The following is a 20,701-nucleotide window of genomic DNA, read 5'->3' on the forward strand; positions in this document are numbered from 1 at the left end:
CGTTATCTCTAGCTTGCTTCTTACTTGCCTATATAAACCTGCCCCTGGAAATTTCCACTACTTGCATCTGAAGAAGTGGGTATTCACCCACGAAAGCTCATGCTGCAAAACGTCTGTTAGTCTATAAGGTGCCACAGGATTCTTTGCTGCTAGGAGAAAACAATAGGCTTTGGAAAAGAGGTGGGCAAACTACCACCCGGCCCGCAGGCCACACCCGGTCCACGGGACCCCTCCTGCTTGGCCCCTGAGCTCCTAGCCTGGGAGGCTAGCCCCCGGCCCCTCCCCTGCAGTGCCCCCTCCCCTGCAGCCTCAGCTCAGTGCACTGCCGGCGCAATGCTCTGGGTGGCGGGGCTGCGAGCTCTTGCCGGGTAGCACAACTGCAGAGCCTGGCATGACCTGGTGCTCTGTGCTGCTCAGTGGCATGGCTGCCTCCAACCCAGCAGCACGACCACCTGTCTTGGTACTCTGGGCGGCACGGCTGTAGCGCCGCCAGCCGCAGGTGCTCCAGGCAGCGCAGTAAGGGTGCAGGGAGCAGGAGGGTTGGATAGAGGGCAGGGGAGTTCGGAGTGGTGGTCAGGGGGCAGGGGTGTGGATGGGGTCAGGGCAGTCAGAGGGTGGAGAACAGGGGGGATGAATGTGGGCAGGGGTCCCGGGGGGCAGTCAAGAAGGAGGGGGGGGTTGGATGGGGCGGCAGGGGGCGGTCAGGGAGAAGGGGTGGTTGGATGGGGTAGGAGTTCCAGGGGGGCAGTCAGGAATGAGAGGAAGGGTTGGATAAGGCGAGGGGTCTGGGGGCAGTCAGAAGACAGAGAGGGAGGGATGGATAGGGCTGGGGTCCGGGGTGTAGGGGCTGTCAGGAGACAGAGAACAGGGATGGTTGGATGGGGCAGGAGTCCTGGGGGAGCTGTCAGGGGGCGAGAAGCGGGGGGGGGGGGGTCAGATGGGGGCAGGGACTGGGCCACGTCTGGCTGTTTGGGAGGCACAGCCTTCCCTAACTAGCACTCCATACAAGTTCGGAAACCCGATGTTAGCCCGACCCTGCTTTAGAAGAATCTTTTTTTTCTGCCTGGGAGCCTTCCTGAGGACACTACAAACAGCCTCCGAGTGATGGCGGCTGTGACACTACAGGGACATGTGACCAGGTCACCTGGTGCTGGACTCCATTTTGGAATATCTGTGTTTTTCCACTGACTGGCGTGGGAACCAAGCTTTGAAAGAAAGGGTTCCCGCCATATGAAAAAGCAATTTAAGGCAGGGAAGTGACATCATCGTGGTTCTTCACTGACTTCCCAACCCAGAGTGACTCCTGGAAACACCTGAGGAACAAAGACTGAACTGGCGGAACTGCTGGACCCAGGCTAAAGGGACTTTTAACCTGTGAATGGAACACCTGGGGATTCCAAGCTGTAAGCTAGTGCAGCTTGCCCCTTAAGAATCTGCAGCCTGCTTGTATCATCACTTAGGGTAAGGATTTACTATTCATATCGGATCTATGTAGTTCATCAAGCTTAGTTTGCGTGTTTTGTTTATTTGCCAGGTAATCTGCTTTGATCTATTTGTTATCTCTTATAATCACTTAAAATCAATCTTTTCGAGTTAATAAACTTGTTTTTGCTTTATCTAAAATGTGTGTAAGAGTCATAACTTGGGGCAGAAAGCTGTTGTATATTTCTTCTCCACATTGAGGGAGGGAACGAATTTCATGAGCTTACGCTGTACAGTTCAAGACGGTATAATTTGGGTTTACACTCCAGAGGGAGGTGCATGCATGAGTAGCTGGGAAGTTCCTTAGCTGTAGCCTTCCCATGCAGGGGCTGGTCACAGCGTCTACATGTAACTGCAGCTGGGTGCCCCTACCTGTATGTATGCTGGTGAAAATGCAGGCTGGTCACAGCAGCACAGTGTAAAGAGAGCCATAGCTGGTGGGTCAGGGGGCTCAGTGGTACCCCAGTTCCAGGTGGAACCCTGGGGGGAACCCATCACAAGGCCAATGCAAATGAAAAGTAATCTGAATGTGTCAACTGAGATGCCCTATGCTGACTCTACACAGTAAATACACTACCTGTGTTTTATTCCATGCACTGAAAAGGGCTTTATATAAACATTTTCTAGTCTGCTTCACTAAGTTTGAAAAAAAAATATATAAAAATATGTCAGATTCAGTAAACTGATCTAAGGTTCTGAAAGACGGTAGCAATTGGATGAAGACAAAGGATAGAGAAAATGGGGCATTTTTCACTTAAATCAGTACCTGAACAGACTTCACCAGTGATAATTCACTTTGAGAACACAAGTATTATTTTTAAATATTTAAACTGCAGTAGTATCCAGAGGCCTACCAGACTGAGATCTCATTGTGCTAGGTGCTGTAAAAATATAATAAATGACAGTTCCTCCATCAAAAAATCTACAGAATAAAGAGAAAAGACAACAGTGGGATGAGACAAACCAGTGGGCCAGAAAAGAAAGAAGAGGAGATAGAGTAACACAAATAACTAGAACTAAGAATATAAAAGTTCTAAACACCGCTAGAAAAAGTTAAATTGAACTACAAGAACCCCATCTTGTGTAACGCCTTGCTTGACAGCAGTAGAATTCTGATTCCATGAACAACAGGAAGGGTTACAAGATAATGTATCATTGCTCAGTAGCAAGAAAGAATGGGGCAGGAATATTACAAGATAAGGTAGTGGACATCTAAAGGAAGAGTGACTGGCAGATGAAAGCTAGAATAGCACTGAGTGGAGAACAAATATTTAACGTTTTATGAGGATATGCGCTGCAGGCTGATTGTATGACTGAGGAGGAAGGAGAGGGAATTCCATGTAGCACTGGACCAAGTGATGTGTGAAGTACCACAAGCTGAGTACTTGATTATCACAGCAGATCTCAATGGGAGAACATGGAGAGGACTACAATAATTGTCATGGAGGACAATACTTTGGAAACCAGAAATTAAGTCAATGAAGATATCTTAGAGTTAGCCACAGTTCAGTCCTGCTTCTTGTCAGTTCATACTTTGTAGAGATGGAGGAACACTTAGTTATATACAAAAGCAAGGCCAACAAGTCCCAGATGAACTATTTCCTGCCCAAAAGAAACATGAGGGACTGTAAAGTGATCCTGGGAGAGTAGAAAGCAGAGCAGCAGATTGCTTGCAATAGACTCCTGGGTGAAAAGTCTAGTGTGAGGAGAAAAGATGTGAGTAGAGAAGTCTGGGATTTAAGGATGAGGTCCAATGAAGGTTGGACAGTGACCAAACCGAACACAATGATATCAATATGGTTTGAGAGAAAATATCCACTATACTACAGAAACTTTATATGCTGCCTGTGGCCAAAAGAAAGTAGGGGAATTTCATGGGAAGGAGTTCCAACGATATGCAGGAGGCAGTGAAAGTGTAAGCAATGGCAGAAAGTACGAAAAGTAGAAAGTTATGAGGAATACAAGCTGGGAGAGAGAAACTGTGAAAAGAACAGTTGTGGAAGCTAAAGTTCAGACTTTTAAAGCCTTACATTCAGGATTACTAAAGAAGAAAGGGGGGAAGGGACTATATAGATTAACCAAGACTAGGCAAAGAAGCACAGAGGATTTCAGAGTTGTGAAATGTGTAACAGATGAAAATGGGAGAGTAGTGGTGGAAGATGATGAAATTAAGAGGTAGCAGTGGTTTTATAAGAAACTGCTTAATGAAGAGATGCAAAGAAACTACTGAAGGAAATACGTGCAAGCAACAACCTCGCAAAACCTACCACCATGCTGGAGATTCAGACAGTGCTAAAGATGATGAAACAAGGGAAAGCAATGGTGCCAAACAGTATATCAATTGAGGAATTTCACCCATTAGGCTATTAGGGAGTGGTGATGACAAAGTTATTCAACTTATTTTTCCGTACTGGAAAAATGCCTGATGAGTGGAGGAAGAGCATAAAGGAGATCTAAAAGAATGCACTAATTACCAACCCATCGAGTTAATGAGTCACACAATGAAATGGCTGAAAAGAATTATCGAGAAAAGACTTTGGAAAGGACTGGAGCATCCAAGTAAGTGACAACCAATTTGGTTTTATGCCAGCAAAGTCAACAATGGATGCAGTGTTTCCAGGCCAAATATTGCAGGAGAAGTACAGTGAGAAATGCAAGGAACTGTACAGTGTTTATGGATTTAAAGAAGGTTTATGACACAGTCCCTAGAGAATTTTTATGGTGATGCAATTGCCAGATTCATATGTTCAGACTATGATGGACATGTACAAGGGTAGCACAACAGTAACGAAAAGCAGCTGTGGATACAGGTAGTCATTCACTGTAAGGACAGGTCTTCATCAAATGATCAGCCGTAAGCTCATTCCTATTTGTAATTGTAATGGACACCTTGATGCAAGAGATTAGGGGAGCGGCTACATAGAGAATACTTTTTGCCAATGACATTATGTTGCACAGTGAAGATAAATACAAAATAGAAAATGGACCTAGAACTATGGAGAAGTTTCTTCTGCCTTAGAAGAAAATGGCTTATGAATCAGCTGACAAGAAATGGAATATATGTAATGCTTCATTGAGAGGGTCAATGAAAAGCCCATAAAACTTAATGGCACACAGAGTTTAAATTGTTGTACAGACTTTAATACCTCAGTCCAATATTGAGCTGTATGGGAATGTGGATGCAGATGCTGGGAGCTGCATGAAGACTTCTTGGTGTAAATGGAGGGAGCTGATGGGAATTCTCTGTGATAAGATATGCCAAGTAAACTAAAGAGTAAAGTGGGTAAGTTCATGATTAGGCCAGCTATGACATACAGGTCGGGTTGGAATGCTGCCAAAGAGAACATAAGAACGTCCGTACCAGGTCAGACCAAAGGTCCATCTAGCCCAGTAACCTGTCTACCAACAGTGGCCAATGCCAGGTGCCCCAGAGGGAGTGAACCTAACAGGCAATGATCAAGTGATCCATCTCCTGCCATCCATCTCCATCCTCCATCTCCATCCTCCAAGGAAGAGAGAACAACTACTTCACACTGCTGAAACGAACATACTAAGATGGACGCTAGGTAAGACGAGAGCTGATAGGCTACACAATAAAACAGTATGAGCCATGATTCAGGGTAGTATCAGGAATCAGGGCCCACAATAGAGCTAGTCTTCAGGCAGCCTCATCAGTACAACTGGCCTGCAGCAGCTGCCTGATTAGCCATGCAATCTGATAGCAAGAAGAAGAGCCATCAACCCCAACTGATGGGACACAGTGATGAAGAAGTAAAAGAGTTCAGATGCCACGTATTGTACATCATCATGAGACCCCACCACTTTTTCTATGCACCTTTCTGCTAAGAATGGGAGGGGAAAACATTCTTTCTGAACCCTGGTTCCTTCTCTATACCCCTTCACGGATGATAGAAAACCAGGCAGAACTTCCTACAAACTCTCCTAGCAAACACAACTGTGGTGTTAACATAACTGATACAACATTAGTAGTAGATTGTATTGAAAAATATATCACTGCACATGAGTAACGCATGGTTTTAAACCTCTCTAGATAACTTCAAATTATAACTGGATTGTCACTAAACCAGCAAAAGGCAAAACTATGACCTAGAAACTATTTCAAGTTCAGGATGCTTATGACTGGGGCACTAGATTGTTTTTGTTTTTTTTTAAAGTTTTTCTAATTTTAAGTAATGGTGCAAATTATACTCAATCCTTACTACATCATACTCTTCATTTTCAAAGATAGATTTATCATTTTTCCTCAGTGTCCACAAAAAACTTTGCTCCAGGACTGAGAACAATCCTGCCGAAGTTCATTCCAAAAGGACATGCAACTGAACATGGAATGGAAATACTTGTGCAACCATAACTATAGGCATCACTATATGTTCCACCTACAATAACTAATGAGCATTTACTGTACATAGTGATGTAGAATGCATAGCACTTATCACAAAATGCAGTTAAGTTCAGTCCCAAACATTTTTCATACACAGAGCCATGTATTAACTATACATGGGTAATTTTCTAATTTATTCATATCAGAGAGAGATCTCAGGAAGACAGATTGTGGTGGATTTCATGTTGTTCTGGGGTTGTTGTTTTTTTAAAATCTACTACTAAGCAAAAGAGGTGGGGCCTTATTTCAATCATTTATTACAACTAGAACTTGCTACAAAGGCATGTACCAGTGAACAGGATTCTGACCCCTTATCAAATTTAGTTCAAGTTTAAACAGGTGCAGCTCATATGGTAGCCAGTAGGGTTGCATCAGCTAGCACCAAAGCTGAATTTGGACCTCTCTCGTTCTTTAGATACATATCAGCCAAATGTAATTCAAATCACCATCAACATCTCATAAGTTCCTCTAGACTTATTACCTTATTGTTAAGAATTCTCAAGGGGGTAACAGGACTCACACTATTCTGTTATCTGTGTGCTTATATAAATACTGACTTCCACATTTACAAGTTGCAGTCTACTCTTCAAGTACTAAAACTCTGTGAATATGTACATACGTATTAAGGGGTGTAACTTCTGCCTCAGCCCCCTCATGCATTCACTGGGACTCTGGAAGGCTTGAGCATCAAAAGAAAGATCTAATTAAAGCTGATTCACCATTCCCAGGTGCACAGTAGCCAAGTTTTGAAATACCACACCCCACCACACCATGAGGGTGGAAGCAGACCCGAGATCCTTGGGACATCTGCTGACAAGTTTACACATGAAAATTAATTGGTATAACATGGTATGGCAAGTATTCTGACTTCCTTGAGAAAATTCAAATGAGGAATAATTAGCTAAGTTGTGGGTGTGTATAAAAACAGATCTACATATTGATAGTATATATACATTTCTTATTCTTCTACCTTGTCCTTTTAATTCATGTTTAATTTTTTTAATTATACAGTGTTATGTAAGTGTAAACATAAGCTTTGAGAAGTATCTATCCATATGTTGTTACCTTTATTATTTACCCACGGCAATTAACTTAAAAAAATTGTCAGTGCATGATGAATATGTAGTACTTACAGTATTGTTGATGATTTGGGGCCTGAATCACTTTTTAAAATATTACAATTAAGGCTACGATTATGTCACAGAGGTCACGGAATCCATGACTTCCACTGACTTCCATGACATTTTCTGCCCCAGGGCTGGAGCTTCCAGCTAGCTCCGCCCCCATCCTGGTGGGGGGACCCTGCAGCTGCCCAGCCTCCACAGGGGGTGGGGGACTCCCTGCAGCTGCCCAAACGCTGTTGGGTAGCCAGCAGACCCCACAGCTGCTCAGCCCGTGGGCAGGGGGACCTGGGAGCTCCCAGCTGCCCCAGGTGTGAGGGGGACAGCCCCATGGATGGGGGACAGCCTTGGCGCTCCTACACACCACAGCAGTGGGGGATCAGGGAGCCCCAGCAGCAGTGAATGCTGAACCCACCTACCTCTTTTGTCAGGGATATTTTTGGTAAAAGTCAGGGACAGGTCACATGGGCTTCCGTGAAATTTTGTTCATTGCCCACGACCTGTCCCTGACTTTTACTAAAAATATCCATGACAAAAACTTAGCCTTAACTATAATTATATATATTTCAATGGTGAAGGAACATTGCCTTATGTAACTCCTGGGACTTAGGTTACTTATATGATGATATGGCCTCTTCCTCAGTAGAAAATCATCTCATCCATCAAAAAGGTGGAAATTACCTCACAGTTCATTAAAACTAAATATTCACTTCTTACTAAGTTGGGGGGGGGGTTAAAAAAAACCCTCCAAAATAATGGAAGGCCAATTGCTAAGATATGGATAGTCAAACTTAAAAAAAAAAAATCAGTGGCAACACAACTTTTCTCAAACTTCAGTATTAGAGAAACAAGTGTAATGCTATTTTCTAATCTCCAGTTGAGGATGACAAATACATCTAGATGTAATGAACTGGTGATATTTTCACATCATTATAAATAAGAGGATGTATTTTTAAGAGCTAACTGGAAGCATTACATGCCTCCTTGGGCATCCTTCCAATACGCTTTTACTCTCCTGCAAACTTCTTTTCCTTGACTTGCTCTTTCAGCTCCCCCTTGTATTATCTACTGTAATCCTTACGGACACCACCTTCTTTAAATTTCTGATTCTCTACGTAACCTACATACAAATCTCCATGTATCTACCCACTTCATTTCACACAAGAGCCTACTGTGGTCTCTTTAATAAGACATAACTTGCACTGAATTGGGCTTATTAACTATTTGTTGTTATTGACAAATTCTGTCAGGTTAAAATAATATTTAAAAAAAACATTCTTACTGTGTAACACACAAGAGTTTGGATTATTAAAGGATTTTAACAGTCAAATCCACTGTACTATCCACTGTACATGCTATTTATCATAACAAATAATCATAAGCTTCTGAGTTTCACTTCTGTTTATATCAGTTTTTAATGAATTTCACTTTTAGGCTCTCATGTATAAACACAATTCTGCAATATTTGGGTTACAAATACTGTTGGCAAATCCTTGTTTAAAGAACCCGTATTTAGTGGAATTTTGAAAGACCATGGAAACATTTTGATTGGTCTTTGGTTTTGTAAATGCTTGTTTATGCAAAACCTAAATTATAGGCAAAATTAGACTTGACAGCATCCCAAGTTACATATTTAACAGTAGGAGACTGTATCAGTTTCCCTATATGTAAAATTGGATAACTATATTCATCTACTTCATAGAAGAAACGTAAGGCCTGCTATATGAAATTCATTAAGTGTTTTTATATGCATAAAAATTAGCAAAGCGTAGCACAATTAGGAACAGAGCTAAGGGACTCCATTATCCTATCAGGTAGGATTAACACCAGGAGTTCCTGGCTTCCAGCTACGCACTCATTTTCCTAAGCTAAGTGCCTCTTGGAGAGGGCAGCACCATTCTCTCTGCCTCTTATTTTATACATCCTAAAAATCTACATAGTGCACACTTCCTCCATCCCAACTTTCAAACCCATGCCTAAGCAGAGAAGATCAACAAGTCTATTGTGTATGTCTGTCCCACTTGCCCCGATGTTTTAAAGTCTATATGAGCAAAGGGTATGTCTACACTACGAAATTAGGTCAATTTAATATGTTGATTTTTTAGAAATCGATTTGATACAGTCGATTGTGTGTGTCCCCACTTAAGACCACTAAGTTGGCAGAGTGCATCCACAGTACCAAGGTTAGCGTCAACTTTCAGCGCGCTGCACTGTGGGTAGCTATCCCACAGTTCCCGCAGTCTCTGCCGCCCACTGGAATTCTGGGTTGAGCTCCCAATGCCTGATGGGGCAAAAACATTGTTGCGGGTGGTTCTGGGTACATATCGTCAGGCCCCCCGCCCTTCCATGAAAGCAACGGCAAAAAATCGTTTCTCGCCTTTTTTCCTGGGTTACCATGCAGATGCCATACTCAAGCATGGAGCCCGCTCAGCTCACTGTCACTGTACGTCTCCTGGGTGCTGGTGGCAGACACGGTACTGCAGTGCAGCACAGCAGCAGCTCCTTGCCTTTGCAAGTTAGCAAAGATGGTTAGCAGCCGCATTGTACCGTCTGCTGCTGTCTCCTGGTTCCTCCTGGCCGGCCTCAGTGAGGTCGGTCGGGGGCACCTGGGCAGACATGGGTGCTCCTGGCCAGCCTTGGTGAGGTCAGTCAGGGGCGCCTGGACATAAATGGGAGTGACTCCAGATCATTTCCTTCTTTAAGTTTCATCAAATGGAGATTCAGTCCTGCCTTGATAACTGCCAGCTACCTTGGCAGTTATCCCCCCATTTGTGTGATGAATTGATAAAGAATGCATGAATTTGAAACAATGACTTTATTGCCTCTGCAAGCGGAAATCAAAGTGGGGATGGGAGGGCGGTTGCCTTACAGGGAAGTAGAGTGAACCAAGGGGGCTGGTTTTCATCAAACAGAAACAAACAGAACTTTGACACTGTAGCCTGGCCAGTCATGAAACTGGTTTTCAACGTTTCTCTGATGTGCAGCACACCCAGCTGCGCTCTTCTAACCGTCCTGGTGTCTGGCTGCGCTTAATCATTTTGTTTTTTAGAATGGAGTTCTGATAGCCCAGATTCATCTCCCCATACAGCGATCAGATCCAGTACCTCCCGTTCAGTCCATGCTGGAGCTCTTTTGCGATTCTGGGACTCCATGGTCATCTGTGCTGATCAGCTTGCCACGGTGGCCAAACAGGAAATGAAATTCAAAAGTTTGCGGGGCTTTTCCTGTCTACTTGGCCAGTGCATCTGAGTTGAGAGTGCTGTCCAGAGCGGTCACAATGGAGCACTCTGAGATAGCTCCCGGAGGCCAATACCGTCAAATTGCATCCATACTACCCCAAATTCGACCCAGCAAGGTCGATTACAGCGCTAATCCCCTCGTCGGGGAGGAGTACAGAAATCGATTTTAAGAGCCCTTTAAGTCGACAAAAATGGCTTTGTCATGTGGACGGGTGCAGGGTTAATTCGATCTAACACCGCTACATTCGACCTAAACTCACAGTGTTTACTCAGGGCAAAGATTCCTAATAGAAAATCCTATCATATATGCAAGGAAAATATTTTAAACACTCAAAACTTCTGAACCCATTTGCTCCCCTCTTTGCTTGTTCTTTATATCTGACTGTGAGCTGCAAGATGAGGCAAATTTGATCAAAACCACTTCAGGTGTGAGAGTGAGAGAGTAAAATCCTGATTGAACATATGGGACAAGGGTTTGTTTCAAAAATGTTTTTTAAAACTGAAGAAATAAAAAGCAGCACACAATTCAAAAAGTCATTTCTGGTTATGGATTATGTATGCATGGGCAATTTCAGCCCCAAAAGTTTATGAGTAACTGGAAAAAAGGGAAAGGGTGCATATGTTGTTGTATTTCAATCTTAACTATAATGGTTGCTACTGCAATAACCACCTAATCCAGTATGAATATTTGATCTTCCTTCTCTACTGTATACAACTTATCAGAGAAATAAAGCTTCAAATGGATTCAACTTTAGGGTTCAGAATAACTCATTCATCTTGTGTGTTGGCAAACACAAAAACTACAAAGGAGGAGGGGAAAAATCAGATGTAAAAACAAATATTGACCAGTCACCTTACCAGACTGATGTTATGTCAAATATCCATTTCATTCTAGAAAAGATCATGTTGGCATTTTGTGCATGTGAGGGTTTTGTTTGTTTGTGTTGCACATATTCTGGACATTTTTTGCAACATGCCCATAAAAGAGCAATAGAAGATTAGACTAAAGTCCATTTACCAAATCTTCCAGTAAGAAAGTAGGATCAAAGCTTAAAAAAAAACACACAGTGAAAAAAGTAGCTTCATCTTGAACTTTGGGAGCAGCTGTGTTCTCATTCCTCCCCCCCAACACAGGAAACAGACCTAGAAACAAAAATAAAACAGGAATGCTCCTGTGCAAGCTTATGTTGTTGGCTGCTTAAACAGCCACTCCTCTTGTGCCAAAAAATGAAACCCTAGGAGGATTTAACACTTCAAAGAGAATTGGGGAGACTGCTTTAAACAGAAAATCTGTCTCTGGTAAGAAAATTCTTTCATTTTGTAAACAAGCAGGAAAAATGTTATCATGTGTGCATGTCAAGACAGATTTCATTTATATCTCTACACCTACTATACGCACTTACACATGTACACACATACTGCGTATTATATTTTTACCTATTTATACCTACACTGCTGCTATAGTGAGACTTGTTACCCTAAATCAAAAGAAATTAAATTGCAAGAGTTGATTCTCCTAAGATCTTCAGAAATGATCCATTAAAATCTGGAGTTAACTCTGCAGTTTAGTGGTTGACAAAAAATTCTCTTTATAAGCAATGATATAATAATTATATGCTAAAGGGGAACTCAAATAACATCTTGCCAAAGGAATGTGTGGCCACATACACTGCACACAGTATTCTCAACTACAAATTATAGCTATGTTTTCACTTGCCTTATTAGGAACTTGGCCCTTATTCATAAACATTTCATTTTCTGGAAAAGGGTGGAGAATGGGAGGGGAAGGAAAGGGGACGTTATAACAGCCAAGTTCTCTATTTGTTCTAAAGAACCTTTTCTGCTTTGGGTGAGGACAAAACCATATGAATGGCTTGCTCTGCTTAGCTCAGCCAAGAAACCGAGCTCATGTTTTCAACGCTTATTAAATACCTTATAGACTAATGGAAACTTTACAGACTGCATTTTCCCTCTCAAAGCTAAAATGTCAACACAGATGAGATCAAGATCTCGATATGGGGAGAAAGAAAAATGTTATCTTTTTGAAATCTGCAGCTTAAAGAGCATGAGGTAGGGGGATGGGATGAATAATGGTGAGAGGTGAAGGAAGAGGGGAAAATAACCTTTGGGCTTGTCTACACTTAAAAGGCTGCAGCTGCGCAGCTCTAGTGCTTCAGTGAAGACACTTCTTACGCCGACGGGAGTGGTTCTCCTCTCGGCACAGGTAATCCACCTCCCCGAGAGGCAGTTGTGAGCTCAGTGGGAGAATTCTCCTGTCAACATACTGTGGGTTAGGTCGGTTTAACTGCATCGTCTAAGGGGGTGGATTTTTCACACCCCTGAGTGACATAGTAACACTGACCTAATTTACAAGTGTAGACCAGGCCTTACGTAGATGAGAGGAGTGTCTATGTCCCTCCCTCAGTGCAGCAACCCTGGCAGTTGTGCTTAACATTTCATAAAATAGTCTCATGGGTCTGCCTCATTCTGTTAATGTCTTTTCTTTAGTGGTAGGACATGGAAAACAGATGGAAAAAATCACAAATAGGTTGATGTGATTGTAACAATTATGGTTATTTTTTCACCTCCAAACTCAGACTAGAGACAGTCAATGCTATTCCTTTACAACAAGTAGCCCCAACTTTGGGGGTGGGGTTGTTTTTTTTTAATTCTTTGATCTTTTATTTCCACTCTGAGATTTCAGTGGCATGCAACACTTATGCCCTTAGCACCTGTTAATAATTCTTCAGGGAAAGTGGAAAGAAAGAGGGGAGAGAAGAAGAGGAGCAGGCGAAAGAAAGTTTGAGAGTTTTAATCACTTAATCTGTGGATATGGATGAGATTTCAGACAAACCTGTGTGCAGCGTCATCAACTGAAAGCACTGTGCTTCTCTACAATGCCTAGCAAGACGAAAGTACCTGCAGTGAGAGTATACTTGGGAAAGGATCCTAAGAAATTGCTTTTCCAGTTAAGGAAGTTGCATTCCCAAACACAGACAATTAAATCTGAGAGCACAGTGTAGCTATCAGGTATACCTGAAGTAGGCACCGGTTACACTCTGGGTGTGGGATCGAAGGAAGAACACCAACAGAGGGGACAATTTTGACCCCCAACATCCATTTGTCTCCCAAGGGTTTGTTCCATTCCCCAAACTAATTATGATCTTTGTCTCAAGAACAGTTGTGCCATGTTTGTCATTTTCTGTATTCACTTGCAATCTTTGCCACTTGCCTTAAAGCCTGGAAAATATTTTACATAAGGCACTGCTCTGTATCAATGGATAAAAATCAATTTTTTAAAATATAAACTTTTAAAAATCAGATATTTAAAATTAAATTTTAAATTACTAATCTTAAACCTTAACCAAGGTTATTATAATCTATTAAAATCATTTAAATTAAAACACAAAAAATAATATTAAGCAGTATATGTTTTCTGCTGAAGATTTAAACAAAGTCAGACCACTGAACAGGCTGAGAACCTGTATCAGAGTTTGCTGAACTGCTAAACTAGCTTTTGACAGCAGTAGCCTGTTCTGAAAGTGTAGAGAGAATATTTTCTTCATTTCAGTTCATTCAGATAGTTCAGTTCAATGACTATTTCATTCAAAGTTAAGGAACCAACTGGAATTTGAAAAAGCAGAAAAGCTTGTTTTCTTCTTCCATTCTATAAATTAAAATGAGACATGAGGATGAGATCTACTAGTTCTAAAATCCTGAAGTACCTAGTGAACAGAAACAATCAGTTCAATTCACCCACTACAGATAACACTTCCTTTAAAATATGTTAGTTTTAAATGCAAAAAACATATTTGATTAACTTGATAAACTTGTTTTACTTATATATCCAGGATATTTAAAGATTGTTTTATTTAATTAAAAAATATAAATGTTTTGTATCTTTTAACTGAAATTGAATTTCCATGCAAATAGCTTGATACAAATCACAAGTAAAAATTAATTTGATACATAAATGCCTCATTCACCATTTTAGATAACTGCTTAAATAAATGTGTATAGATATAATTTATCTTCCTGGTTAGCAAAAGCAAGCACCAAATGTAGTATCTAGTTGCCAAACAACATGTTTTAAAAAGTTATCAACCAGGGAGAATCAACCTTTCTTAGGAAAATAACTAAAAACTACAAATACATAACAATCTTTATGTTTAATTGATTAATTAAATCTAGGTTGTCTGCTTGCTGATTTAAATCATGATTAAAATCAGCTATTTAAAATCACTGATTTAAAATCAATCCACCTTTCTCCTTATACTGCAAATGGAAAGGAAATAGCTGTTCCACTCTAGTTGCTAAATTGAGCACTGTATCCTCACCTGACAAATCTTTCCCCTAGGGTGACCAGATGTCCCAATTTTATAGGGACAGTCCCGATATTTGGGGTTTTGTCTTATATAGGCGCCTATTACCCCACACCCCGTCCTGATTTTTCACACTTGCTGTCTGGGTCATCCTACTTTACCCCCTGGTCCTGGTTAAAGAGTCATGTTTTCTCCCCATATCAACTCCTAAAAAAAGGAATAATCACTGCTCATAAAAGACTCCTACTTACTGGAAAAGATTTACAGTAAGAATGCAACTCTAGTTAAACCACTTCATGCTGTCTGACTCTCAGTCAACAGTACAGATAAATATACCATGTCTTAAGCACAAGCTAACAGAGTGAAAAAAACAGAACCCATCGCTGACCAGTATAGATCTGCATTAGTGAGTTTAAGGGCTAACACTAGGATACGGTGTGTACTGTTCCAACTGGGCCATCACAGAACTGTTCTTTACATTAGCAGTATTATCACTAAAGTAGTAGCAATTGTCATGAGGTACAAGGTTTTTTGTGTCTGTAAAAACTTTGAATTTACTGCCAAGTATAGAAATTAGAAAGTGCCTTTACTGTTTCATCCCAATGATAAAAGCAGCAGACACAGGTCCACAGAATTTCCAATCCAAAAGGAACTCCTGTTTTCTTAATTCCAGAAAACAATTACACGGCAATAGGTACACTTTCAACTTGATTTGTGAGGCAGTCAACAGTGCAACCTACACTATAATTAACAGACGTTTTTGGGCTAAAGCCCCATATTATATGGGAATCATACCTCAATTAGTACTTGGAAAGGCTGTATATATTCATCAGGCTCATGAGATATAGGCACTTTGGTTGTACAAATGTATTTTCTAATGCTTCTGAGGCCATGTAAACGGAACAAACAAAATCAAAGAATACAATATAAGCCTGTATTTTTATCATGAGCTATGAGCTAAGAAAATCCTTTAATGATTTGTATAGGTCACCAAAACCTCAATATGAAAGTATGGCCTTCTACACGGTTTTAATAATATAGGAAAAACTCCCAATATAAGTTTTGCATAAAGTAAATGAAGTAAGAAGTGCTAATGATTGATAGTGCTAATTTTTTTAGTAATCTGAAACAGTAAATAAAGGTAACTTGGAAGACATTTCATTTCAGCCTATAATGGATTATTTTTGAAACATTTGGAGTTGTATGACTTTTCTGTAATGATACACTATTGCAAGTACACTAGATCACATTGCAAACATAGGGCTTTCTAAAGCTTGCAACTTTAAGCTGTTTCATATCCTGTATTATATAAGCTAATTAACATCCCCATCTATTATATAAGCTAATTCTCATGTATTTAAAAATGCTTTCATGCATCTAAAATGGAAGTGACAACTGTTGAAGTGCTATTAATATCAGCTTTAAAAAAAATAAAAAAAGCTTTCTTTGTTTTTTACATTGCACCTGAGTTTGGCCTGAATTTCTAGAAAGGAAGATCACTTCAGGGTGCTGAAGACAATTTTTTTAAAAAAATATATGTTATTCCTTGCAATGTACTGCCTTATGAAATCAGATGAAGTTGTATGCAAAACAATATTTTTCTGTGTGCAGAGCATCCATAAATCTAATTGTTTTCCTAAATAATAAAAAAAAAGGAATGTGATGCATTTATGTTGAGAGAGATAACTAAGTAAATTTAATTTGTTATGTGTGTATTGGGGCAGCTGCTTCGTGGATTTCTTTCCTACTTTTGATAAAGGCAAAAACAGCTACTGTGTAAAAAGCAGTTCCAAAATCAGGGGCCATAATTGTGCCATGGGTTTTTTAAGTGAAATTCCCTATTCTTTTGTAAAGAGTTCCACTTAAACATCCATGGCACTCAGAGTTTATGAACAGATGATAATCCGTTTAAAATGGTGTGGTGGAGGAGGGGGAAGGGAGACAGGCTTAAGAGACAGTCAGTTTGCTGATTGTGCGTGTTACTGTCTCATCTATGTGTATTTCACAATTAGTTTCAAAGCATATTGCGAAGGAAATCAACTCATTCCCCTTCTCTGACTAGTCATCTGCACTTAAGTCAGTGAGTCTAGTCTCTACCAGACTGCAGTCCACATAAAAACACCCAAAACAATAAAGAACAAAACACATTTACATGCCAACTCATGCCAATCAATTTTTAGATTGTGCTGCTTTGCCCTAGGGAGGTTTCTGGACTGACCTACCATTAGCCCTCACCCTAGAAACCCGGGCTTCTACTGGTGAAGATTGAAACCATTCAGCAAAGGTCACCCTGCAGCTGTCTATCCCATGCATGTCTGGTGCACATGGAGAAAACTTCAATTTCTAGTTTCTCTCATCCTTTTAATCGTCTTAAGTACCAACAGCCAAAGATAAGAGTTGTTAAATAAAAAGGGCCACACTAGAACCCTTTGTCATCTGACCTGTCATATAGCATATCTAGGAACTTCAGGTTTCCATTTCTGTAACCGTTTGGGACATTTCACGCTGGAAACAATATAGTGTTTTATATCCAATTCCTCACTGAAAGGTAAAGTATTAGGATCTCAACAGTACATCTTGGACTATTTATGAGCTCCTTCAGCCAGTTAACTATATAGAGGTTAGGTAAAATGACTAGGTGCTAATCAAATGGATAGGAACTGACAAGTTGTAGAGAACACAGTTGCTGATAGTGTCTCATTCAGTCCTGTTTATGACCTTTGGTTCACGTTTTAAAGAATGCTAAAAATAAAAATGAACTCATGCTTTATAACTCAGCACAATTCCAACCGGTTATTTCAACTGGATGCCATATTTTTCTCCCTCACCCCCAATACAGATTTCTCTACAAATATGGACATTTTTGCTGTATGACCTGTGATGAGCTATATAACTGACTAGGATGACATGAAGGAGAGAAGACCATCTACAGCAAAGTGAAATGCATGGGGAGAGGGATCCCATCCTGTGACAGGTTACAATGAAGAATGTCTAGTAAACATTGGCCTGCATCAGGAGCCAGCTTTGTTTGCAATTGTCATGGATGTGATAAGTGAGAACATACAAAGGGAGCCACCTTGGAACATGCTGTTTGCTGATGACTTAGTGATATGTGCAGAGGATTGTGAGACCCAGCAAGCCAACTTGGAACAGTGGCAACATAGTTTTGAGCAGGCTGGACTTGGAGTGAAAGTTGGTAAGACCAAGACTCTGATAACTGAGGGAGGAGGACTCACCATAAAAAACGTCATAGATGGAAAGATTAATAGAGTGAAAGAATTTAAATACCTAGGATTAATGGCTGCTGCTGATGGCATCGTACTAAAGGTGTGTGGTGCAAATGTGGCAGCTGACCCCTGTTCTCTGAGACACAAAGATGCCAATAAAGTTAAAAGATAGTGAGTATAAAACTGTAATTCAACCCATCCTAATGTACAGAACAGAAACTTGGCCAGCCATAGGAAAGGAAACCAGTATGCTCTCCGCCACAGAACTGAAGATGCTGAGATGGTCAAATGGTTGAATACTTCATATTAGGAAACCAAACCAGGTTTCAAGGGGCCAAATGTGAGCTGCGCCACTTGAAGAGAAGCTGAGGGAGGCTAGACTACATTGGTATGGGCATATGCAGCGGAGACCAGAGCACTCTACCGATAGGATGGCTCTTGCAATGATTGTGGATGGAAAATGACCGCAGGGGGAGAGCAAAGACTAGATACATAGACCAGATATCAGTGGACCTCAGAGAGACCGATCTTCATGACAGCCTGGCATATGATCACAAGTTTTGAAACAAGGCCCCAAATAGGCAGCAGTAAGAACGATGACAATGACGCAGCACCAGAGCACACAACAATTAAGTGCCTCCCTGTTGCTCTGTGAAACAGTCAAATGGAGAGGGGAGGTGGAGGCACCAAGGAAAACAGTGACTCTGACTGTACACACAGGTCTGCTATTAGCAAATATCTCCAATTGCCAAAGATGGGACAGTAGAGGAGGAGGGCTCTGCATTACTACAGAGAATTCTTACCCAGGTGTCTAGCTGGTGGTTCTCGCCCACAAACTCAGGATCTAAATGATCGCCATATTTAGAATTGGAAAGGAATTCCCCCCAACCCCCAGACAGATTGGTAGAGACCCTGCGGGAGGGAGGTTGCCATCCTCTGCAATGTAGGCAAGGTCACTTGCTGGTTTGTACTAGAGCAGTGGTTCTCAAAGCCGGTCTGCCACTTGTTCAGGGAAAGCCGCTGGCGGGCGAAGCCTGTTTGTTTACCTGCCGCGTCCACAGGTTCAGCCAATCGCGGCTTCCACTGGCTGCGGTTCGCTGCTCCAGGCCAATGGGGGCTGCAGGAAGGGCGGCCAGCACATCCCTCGGCCCGCACCGCTTCCTGCAGCTCCCATTGGCCTGGAGCAGTGAACCGTGGCCAGTGGGAGCCATAAGCGGCCAAACCTGCAGACGCAGCAGGTAAACAAACTGGCCCGGCCTGCCAGGAGCTTTCCCTGAACAAGCGGTGGACCAGCTTTGAGAACCACTGTTCTAGAGTAAATGGTGGATTCTTTGTAACTTGAAGTCTTTAAATCATGATTTGAGAACTTCAGCAACTCAGCCAGAGGTTAGGGGTCTATTACAGGAGAGGGTGGGCAATGTGCAGGAGGCCAGACTAGATGGTCTCCTCTGACCTTAAAGTCTATGAGTCCATGAAATCCACAGAACAAAGAGAACTATGTCTATTCCTACTCTCTTATAGTAATCTTAGCTATTACTTGTAAACACATTTTTAGCTGCGTGGTGACTCTGAGTTTGCTGCTATTCCTTTAAACCCTTTTTTTTCTTTTTCTAATAAACACAAAAAGTATTGTTACAAAGTTCACATTCCTTTCAGCCTCTAACTGTGATGGTATCTCCAGCTGTGCGCATGTTACTCAAGGTGCATACCACTGGCAGTGGCGAGGAGGAGCAGTGCTGGCCACCCCGCTGCCCACTTCGGTTTGGCCCCTCCATTGTGACAGCGGGGTTGCGGGAACAACAGGTCCTCCTCGCTGCTGCTTAGGGGTCAGGATTCCTGCACCAAAGCCCTGCCCAGCCTCACCCTACTTCCAGCAACCCTCATCCCCTCTGAGGGATGAGGAATGTCACTTTACCTGGATGGGCCAGGCTGCAAGACGGAGGCTGAGCATGGCCCGGACTTGGTGGGTGAGGCGCTGCCCTGAGGATGACTCTGCAGGGACAGACAATGTGTACCATGGGGAAAAGTTCTGGGGGAACCCCTGATTAATAGAACCTTTGTTATTGCAGCAGCCTTCTAGGCATTTAGAGAGCTTAATTGCAATAAACTTAAGGTACATAAATGAAACCTATTAAGGTGGTCTTAGTCAATAAAACCTAATTGCATCAAACAATAGCAGTGAACCAGGGATAACCTTTGCTTACGAACTGTAGAAGAGGAGGTCACAAAGTGATGTCCCAACCATTCAGTAAACTTTAAAAATCACTTAGGAAGTGTAATAGCTTAACAACCCCTCCTCTTTTCTTTCCCCTCCCCCAGAACACACACACCTGGTTTCTTGCCTCAGTGACAGGAAGCAATTTGACAATATTTCGACAGCCGTGTGGTGGTGAAGCCAAAGTTTGGCCTTGATGCCTATTACTGTTGCTATTAACCTTTTCACTGGCTTCCCAAAACATCCCCAGACTGACTGATTTGGCCACAGTAAACATACTCACAAAAGTTTCTCCTCCACACTCCACATACAAACAAAGGCATGACATACCACTCAGGCAGACATACCACTTCTGCCCTAAAATATGCTTGCTCCATATTATAGAAGATGTGCATGTACACAAATAGCTATTTTTAAAGGCTGGGTGGCATAAAGTCCCTATCAAAACTACAAAATGTGCTGTGTATCAAATAGTTGTTTTGGGCGGGGGGGGGGGCGGTTAAACGGTTTCACTTAAGACAGTTTTGCCACACATACGTACATGGCATAATTCTGTTGAAAGGTTTTGGAAAACATGTCAAGACTAGACAGATCTGTTTTGAGAACAGTTTTCAAAAAATCATCATGTTCCAGCCACATGTGGCAAAGGATCTGAAGCATTTTAAGAACAATTTGGTAATAGTATATTTTGTA

The 20,701-nt window shown here is 41.7% G+C and overlaps 1 protein-coding gene across 5 annotated transcripts in view; it reads right to left on the bottom strand.

The window, feature by feature from the left end:
• The window catches only part of TBL1X (transducin beta like 1 X-linked), a 339,461-nt gene that overhangs the window by 222,406 nt on the left and 96,354 nt on the right, over window positions 1-20,701 (bottom strand). Inside the window, exon 1 of one of the 5 annotated variants that reach the window (XM_044993693.1) lies at window positions 7,018-7,036. The exons of the other annotated variants lie outside the window; for them this stretch is intronic. The gene's annotated coding sequence lies outside the window, so the exon portion shown is untranslated. Of the gene's footprint in view, window positions 1-7,017; window positions 7,037-20,701 lie in introns of those variants that run through there. 5 annotated transcript variants of the gene reach the window in all.

The sequence above is a fragment of the Mauremys mutica genome, chromosome 1 (assembly GCF_020497125.1).
Source record: "Mauremys mutica isolate MM-2020 ecotype Southern chromosome 1, ASM2049712v1, whole genome shotgun sequence".
In the NCBI taxonomy this organism is placed as follows: domain Eukaryota; kingdom Metazoa; phylum Chordata; order Testudines; family Geoemydidae; genus Mauremys; species Mauremys mutica.